Raw genomic sequence first — 9,006 nt, forward strand, 5'->3', positions numbered from 1 at the left:
TTTTTTACCTGAACAAAACAGATTGGTCTGGTTTGAAATGTTTGTCACAGCTTAAGTATGTTCAAGGTTAGCTGGTGTATCATTGATGTCTGTATCATGTATGTATGCATTCTTGAAGATCCAAAGGCTATCCAAATATCCATGCCTCAAAGGCTCATTAAAAGGATTTGCTTGGTTTCATTTGGTTTTTAATGCATTTGATCTTGATCAGTTTTTGTTTTTACTGTGCACATATAGCATGCAACTGAATTTAAAGGGCCGGTGCAATGCACAGCGGTTCAATAGAACTATTCCATCATGATGATCATTTTACAAAACATGTGTGTACATATGAAAGATTTTAAAATAAAATCACAGCGATGTGTGAAATAAGCCATATAGAAATGCTGGGATCAATGAGTCTGTGTTTTCATCTCTTTTCTCTGGTTTTATCTGTAGTTTTATCAATGAATGGCTCTTCTTTTGTGCAGTAATGACTGTGAAAGCCACCAAACCGCTCTGTCTTCATTCATGATTAACAGATGCATCTTTCACTCTTAGAAAAGTATCAATGGTTCTATTTAGAACTCAAGTGTTCTTGACTCCATTTATGCCAAAAGGTTCTATATAAGGAAAAAATGTCTTGACTGATTGCATTCTTCCATGTTTAACAGTTTTTTCCCGCCTAGTGATCAAGTATGTTTACAAGCTGCTTAATTCATTCATTTTAATTACAAATAAAAATGTATTTAAACTAGATTTAGGGGTTCATTTAATGGATTTAGTTTTAATATATTAAAAGCTCCTGACAGAACCATATACAACGTGACATCAAGAACATTTTATCTCCAAAAAAACATATATTGCTCGACGTAACCCAATCCAGCCCGAAACGGTTGCTATGCTGATTCTCTTTCCTTACGTCAAGTTTGTTCACTTCAGAAATGACAGCGACACAAAAAAATGTTGTTATAGAGTGCATGAATTCCATTGTAAAGGACTCATCCGAATGAAGTTATTACAGAAACTTGAGTGTTCCTGTTCTCGTTGCTCAGTGAAACCGGATAATCGAGCTCTGTCAGGATTTATCACTACATTCACGGGCCGTTTACACAACGCCGTTTTCAACTAAAAACTTTGAATGTGTTTTGGCCTTTCATTTATGCGTATTAGGGGAAAATCAAACTTTTGAAAACAGGTTTCAAAGTGCACGCTTTTGAAACCGATACTGTTATCGAAAAATAAAATTAAGTAAATGTTTCAACAGCATGTGTGTGTATCTGCAAATATTTCTGTGCATGTGTACTACTACAAAAATGATAATATGTGAAAACGGTGACATCGTGCGCATTATATCGCCATCTACTGGTCTGACAGCAGAATACAAAATTTTTAGTCATTTTCGCAGATCTGTGTGAACGTCTGCTTGCAAAAAAACGTTGACATTTTAACATATTGTTTTCAACCAGGTGTCCATAGAGATGATGTACAAATAGATATTGGCAATAAAATATATCAAATTTTCTTTAATTTTTGTGACATTTCCAAGTCTTATTACAGTTTTTTCCAATTGCTAACAAACTAAAATGACATGCACGGCACAATTATTAACACTGACACACAGAGAGCAAAACCTCTTCTCAAGTCTCCAAAAGTCTAAACACAGTTTCTGCTTTACACACATTTTGCAATTCAAAATGGCACTTTTTAAACACACCGAACACGGTTCTCTGCGTAACACACAACAATCTGACATAAAGTCACATGTTTGCCATTTCAAAACACTGCCGTTCAAAATGACACTCCATGAGCTGATTGGCCAATACATGTGTGTTAAACTGTTAACACTTCAATCTTTTTCAGTTTACTGTTTTTTTTGTGAGCATATTTTTGTTCAGTCCAGTGTAAATATTTCTGCTGTGCATATGTTGCACTGACTCGTTTGGTGAAAAATAAAAATAAATAAATGTTTCAACAGCATGTGTGTGTGTATCTGCAAATATTTCTGTGCATGTGAACAATCTGAAGGATTTTCTACAATTTTTACTATTTTAGTATTATGGCAAAGCATGAAAGTGCTCTCCATTATGCACAACAGTGTGTAGTTGGTTAAAACTCTGCTAATATGAATGACGTGTGTGCCATTTCGTGCAAAAGTTTGATTTTGATAATGCTGTGTGTAGTTTTGGTTGCAGTGCTTAATTTTGCAGGATATATTAGGTATTTTGCAGTTTGGGTGTGTGGTTTTCTGAATTGTGTTAAGTATTTTGATAAAACCAGCTTAGTTTGCAAAACTGTGTGTTAGCAATTGGAAAAAACTGTAGTAGGCTCTGTAAAGGTTGAGCTCATAAACTGTATAATAAGTCTACACTAAATCAACTGGGTTTCAATGCAGATAGAGGGTATGACTGTTATTTTTAATGCAATGTGACTGTTTTATGATCTTATTTCTATGATCCACTTTTATCATCTCATCTGAATATGCTAAAATGAAAACAATAAAATTAAACAAGCACACACTATGTTGTGTACTTCACAGCTTTCAGTTGATGAGTGGTGAGTTTACAGAAGTCCTTGCACAAAAAATGCGTTATAACGTGTAGTTATATAGTCAAACACTTGAAATAAACAAAGGGTGTTGTGTGGCATCACAAATATGTGAATTATGTTACAGATAGAACAGGTTCAGCTGGTAAAGTTAAAGAGCATTGGACTGTTTTCGAACATGATGCACATCTTGGTAAACACAACAATATAGTATGTTAAATAATGAGATTATAAACTGGTTTAAGCCATTTATATTTGGATGGTTGTCGTTATGAATGTTAGCTATACCGGTAACAATAAAAGATTATTGTCTGCGCTCATATCAGTTATGAAAATACACAGATATCAGGCTGAAATTCACAATTAAAATTCAAAATGAAACTGATGAAATTCACAATTGCAGTATCTCCTATAGAACTCAAAACAGAACTGTGTTCTCGACTAAAACCAGCTATTGGCCTGGATAATGTAGGATATTCACTGAAATTGTGGTTAATGGGCTAATAATGCCTCAAATGATTCTGTGTATTAGTGCTAGTTTATGATAAACATTTTGTAACTTTATATTCTAGTCGTTGAACAGATGCAGACACACCTTTGGCAGAATTTTATTGTCCTTACGTAATTCTCCCTGAAGGCGGCGCTCTACTGATGATTGACAGGCACGCATAGAATGCTATCTTAAAGTAGTTTTTAATAACAGACATGACAACTAGTTAGTAATATGTATACCAATACACACAACACTTAGCTGAAGCTGATATCTTTTAGGTCTGGAGTGAGGTTTATGTAATGTATAAGCTGCAGTTCCATCTTTCACCACAGATTTACATTGGAAAAATGTGTGGCGCTGTAGAGCACTGCCTCTGAATGAATCAGTTTTGGTTTTGGCAGTGATACTACTTAAAGTTATAGAACTAATCACTTTATTAGAGTTAGACAAGCATTTTACCTGGTGTATATTATGTTGTACTGCATTTTGTTGTGCTATATTGTATATTACTCCTCAATTGATTTTTGCAACATTTTAAAATATTTTGTATCGCATATTAAAATGATAAGTGGGGTCCTACTGGATATTTCTGAAGAAAGTGTGCTTAAGGCCCCTTCACACCAAGAAGGATAACTATAATGACAGAGATACAGGTCTAAAAATAGATCTTAAAGGAGAACTCCGGTCAATTTTAACATTGAGCTCATTTTTTTGTACATTTGGAGTGCTGTCAATACAGAGAACAACGACAAAAATCGGTGTTGCCTACACCGAGTTATTCTATTTTTAAAATTTGCACCCTGTTGACTTTCGCTGAGTCCCAATTCGCATACTATCCGTCCTAAATAGTATGCGAAACTAGAATTAGTACGTCCCAAATCGTAGCATGTTGAAATGAGTGTTCCAAAGATACCCGGATGGTCTACTATTTCCGGTTAGAATTCGAAGTGCAGATCAATGCACACTCTAACGGCTAATATTGCCCACAACCCATTGCGTGCGGGAGGGAGGAGCTTTGCGGTGATGATGGTGATGTAAACCTGGCAGTCGGATGCAGCAACGGAGATGCGCCCTCAGTTTTTAAGTGTAAGAATTCAAATGTTTAACCCTAATTAAAGTTATATTTTATTGTCTCGTAATATTAATGGGTTTATGTTGTGCCAAAAAAGTACCGTGTTTATCTTGTAGGGTCCGATGAAGATAACGAGCGCCTCATTGCAGGCTACAAAACAATAAATAAAAAGGCTCTAGTACAGTGTCATGCAAGTGTCTTTTTTATGTATTTCTTTTGATGTTTCTGTCTGACTTATTTGTAGTAATACTGTGGCTGTACATATGTTAACTTTATCAGTCCAACCAAAGAAACATGGTTATACACTTTTACTATAGTAAAAGCATGGTTCATTTTCATCGGGGTATTTTTAAGTATTATACATAAGTATAAGATTAAGTATAAAATACTTTAAACAATAGTTACACTATAAACTTTAAATATTTTAACTCAGAAAATAAGTAGCGCTATATGAAGGACTAAAAATGACGGAACGAAAAATAAATAAATAAATAAATAAAAGTAGAAATAAATAAATAAATGCAGAAATAATAGTAAAAATAAATACATTTTGGTAATATAAATGGCTATTTCTGTATTTTTACATGTATTTATTTATTTATTTATTTATGCATTTCTATATGTATTTATACATTTATTTATATATTTATGTATTTATTTATTTATTTATTTATTTATATATTTATATATGTATTTATTTATACATTTATTTATTCCTACATTTATTTATTTCTGTATTTCCACATTTCTACATTTATTTATTTCTCTATTTCCACATTTCTACATTTATTTATTTCTGTATTTCCACATTTCTACATTTATTTTTCCCTGCGCTTGTATGCTAATTGACCAACGCTAAGCCACGCCCCCAAACGCGATGAGCCAATCACAGTACGCATAGCCTCGTCCATTGCAATGCATTGCGGTCATCAGTTTTCATTCGTTTTTATGTTTTTTCTTGTCATTTTAGCTTTTAAACAGCGTGTGTGTGTGATTTTGGTTGGGTGACAGTTGTAGGTTACAGTTTGACAAGAGTTTACAGTTTGACAAAAGCACAATGTTGTGTTTTACACAAATATAAGTAGGCTAAACACTTTGCAGTTTTAATTATGTCCTGTATGAACAAAATGGAGTATGTTTTTTATGTTTCCACTGTTCATCGCGCCCCGGCGCCCGCTCTCTGACACACACACACACACACACACACATCCAGCATGCAATCTTGACATCGCAGCCTGTTCTTCTGCGCTCCCACCAAACGCGAATAGAGCGTCAAATTCGCGCGTATCCGCGTCTAGTTCGACGCTTGAACATTTTGAATCCAAAGCGAATAGGACGCGCGTATAAAGCGAGCGTTTGAAGCGAAATAGCACCAAACTATAACGTTTACACTGTGAAGTGTGAACTGTAAATCTTTGTTCTGGACTGGAGCTGAAGCTTATCGACCTTCTCAACAATAAAATTATTAATATAACCCTCCAATGCATATTTAAGGCCCTTTTGGTGACATCGAGATGATATATAATCTTTCTGTCTCTAAAAAATCATCAATTGCCTGATTTGCCTCCTGTGAAATGTCTCCGACTGTGACAGCTGCCATAGCGCCTGTTACCGAATGTTGACAGAGTGAGTGGAGGGGGCGTGGTTAGCCATTGGTCAATTAGCATACATGCGCAGGGAAAAATAAATGTAGAAATGTGGAAATACAGAAATAAATAAATGTAGAAATGTGGAAATACAGAAATAAATAAATGTAGAAATGTGGAAATACAGAAATAAATAAATGTAGGAATAAATAAATGTATAAATAAATACATATATAAATAAATAAATAAATATATAAATACATAAATATATAAATAAATGTATAAATACATAAATAAATACATATAGAAATGCATAAATAAATAAATAAATACATGTAAAAATACAGAAATAGCCATTTATATTACCAAAATGTATTTATTTTTACTATTATTTCTGCATTTATTTATTTATTTCTACTTTTATTTATTTATTTTTCGTTCTGTCATTTTTAGTCCTTCATAGTGCTAGCTTTCGTGACACACATTTGCACATGAACGTCAAAACCAGCCGCCTCACAAACGACCTGCGTTTGGTTGATCTACGACGACGCCCTGCTTCACTCCTCAATTTGGTAAACACATTGTAAATGTATTGTGGAAAAAAAGATGGGAATAGTAAATAAAATTATATTGGATATATAAGAATGAATGAAATGTAAAATGTTTTGTTAACAGTCACGGTGTGCGTAACTAGGCAACCACGTTCAAGTTCACATTGCATGACGTCATCGAAGTATGTCCCAGAACGTGCATACTCTTTTGCTACACACTCAAAAGTATGTACTTTTTCATCACAAAAAAAGTACATACTTTTAGGTCGTAGTATAAGTAGGCGAATTGGGACCATAGACAGTAAAAGAAATGGACACAGCGACCCCATTGGAACTCAATTGATACAAGTGAAGCCCATTTTTAGCGATTTCTTAGCACTTCCTTTCCTGACGCGCAGACTCAAACCGAGCAAAGCGTTACACGGACCACGTGAGCAACCCGTCTGTCTTCTAGTAGCTGTGCCAAGAGAAATCTGAATCATTCCCTTCCGAATCTTGCAGAGACGGAGAGTGTGAGTAGGAATTGTCCATGAGCATGGAACAGGATCAACTTTTGCTTATTCTGATTAATTATATTGTCATTTTGCCTCTACGTCCCCCCAATTGCCAGCGAGCTTCTCCTCCTGTCCATACGGTAATCTCTCTAATGTGCGACAAAGAGTCGCTTGGTTATGACGCAATCGTTAGCCTACATTTACAAAAACTGCTTCTACGGGGCCATAACATAAGCTACAAGGTAATGGAGCATTTTATACATTGTCGTGTTTCTTTAGAAATAAATAATGGACAAATGGAGTCTTCAAACGCCTCAGATGTAAAGTTATTCGCTGTCAAAGTGACGCCAAAATGAATGGAAGTCAATGGGATTGCTAACGCAAATGAAGTTCCGCTCAAGATGGCGGCACCCGGCCGACTTCAACTTCCGGTCGACTTCCTTCCCGCTTGATTGGGACTCAGCATAGGTTTTTACATCCTGTTTTAGGTTTAAGTCAAAAGTAATCGATTGCCAAGTTCACGCGCGTGATCATAGGTAACTAAACCTATGCACGTGAACTCGGCAATCGATTACTTTTGACTTAAACCTAAAACAGGATGTAAACACAGGTATTTGCGCTGGCTGAAACAACATCCTTTTTATACATTTCTTTCACATCTACTGCAGTCAGATTCACTCGTGTTCACTCTGAAGGAATCACTCACATTTTCTGTGCACTTGTAATGCCACATCAAGGATGTTAAGAGGCTAAAAGCAGGTTTAGTACTTGCCCCATTGAAGTCAACAGGGTGCAAATTTTAAAAATAGAATAACTCGGTGTAGGCAACACCGATTTTGTCGTTGTTCTCTGTATTGACAGCACTCCAAATGTACAAAAAAATGAGCTCAATGTTAAAATTGACCGGAGTTCTCCTTTAAGGACGTTCACACCAGGATGATGACGATAATGATAACGAAAAAGGCCTACTAAAAATGGTTTTAAATATAAAAGAATGGCAAGATCCACACCACAACTAGTACAATAACGGTAGAGAAACGATATAGCTGGAATCTCTTTCAGTGGTGCGTTTCCCAAAAGCATCCTTGGCCAACTATGATCACAATTTCCATTGAACTCTATAGACCCCTTCGCGGTCGACGTCACAGGAAAATTCTAAGTTCGCAGTGTGCATGTCGGGGTCAGAAAGTTCATTCCATCCCATTGAATTGTGTGTTAACCAGAGAATTTCTCGTCAAGAAAAAATGCCTTATTGTTGCGTCGTGGACTGTGAAAATCACACCAGTTGTGGAGTCAAGTTTTTCAAGATTCCTGCAGGATCTCATCCGTTTAAAAAAAAATAAAAATAGACGACATCTGTTCAGATCTATTTTTTTACAGTCTATGGTTCAGATACTGCAGCTATCTGCTAAGTAGCATGACACAGGTCAAATTAATGCCAGATATCGAACTTCACCTAACTATTAAACCAGTACAGAAAACATTTGTTTACTTACCAGGGCTTAACTATACCGTTGTTGTCACAATAACTGTCAATAACACAATAAACACGAGCATCTTTGATCATAGCATTGTCCCAGTCTGCTCGTTTATTATATAAAAAATACACATACTTAACAGTGTTAAATTAAAAAAAAAAACACTGTTCGACAGAACTGCTTGGTTTTGTTACCACAGTTATCTGCGTGCTTCCTCGGCGATGAAGTTCCACATTTGCGGCTATCCAACACGAAAATGCATGCAGCAAATAAGCCGTTCACAATATTTTCTTCAGATAACTCCAAATTTCTCCCACACACTGGACTTGATTTTTGATGACTGTCGACAACTTTACAATCTCCACTAGCTATTCTTTCTTCAACTCCTCAGCATCCATCTCGACGACTGCAAGCAGGTCGCGCACGCGGTTATGATGCATTTTTAAAAGTGAAAGATTCCTGGGAGGGCGTGGCGCGTGGGCAAATAAACTGATGTGGATTTTAAATTATTTTATCAACTTGAAATACAGGCAATCAGGCATATTTGTGTAGACATGTTCCTAAAAATCTGAATATATTTTTACGTTTGCATGTGATTGTTTTAAACCCGTGTTTAGACCCGTGTTTCCCCCGTGTCCGACCCGACACACTTTGGATATTTTTCACCCGTTTGAGCAAAATTTGCGGGTCACTCGTCCGAACCCGTGCAGGACTCTAATCAGGCAGACAATCGCCATTAGCTAAAACAAGTTTATTATGGTTCTGTTCCCGTTCCTGTGATGGCAAATACAGTGCATATATATGCC

The sequence above is a fragment of the Scardinius erythrophthalmus genome (assembly GCF_964197995.2).
Source record: "Scardinius erythrophthalmus genome assembly, chromosome: 23".
In the NCBI taxonomy this organism is placed as follows: Eukaryota; Metazoa; Chordata; class Actinopteri; order Cypriniformes; family Leuciscidae; genus Scardinius; species Scardinius erythrophthalmus.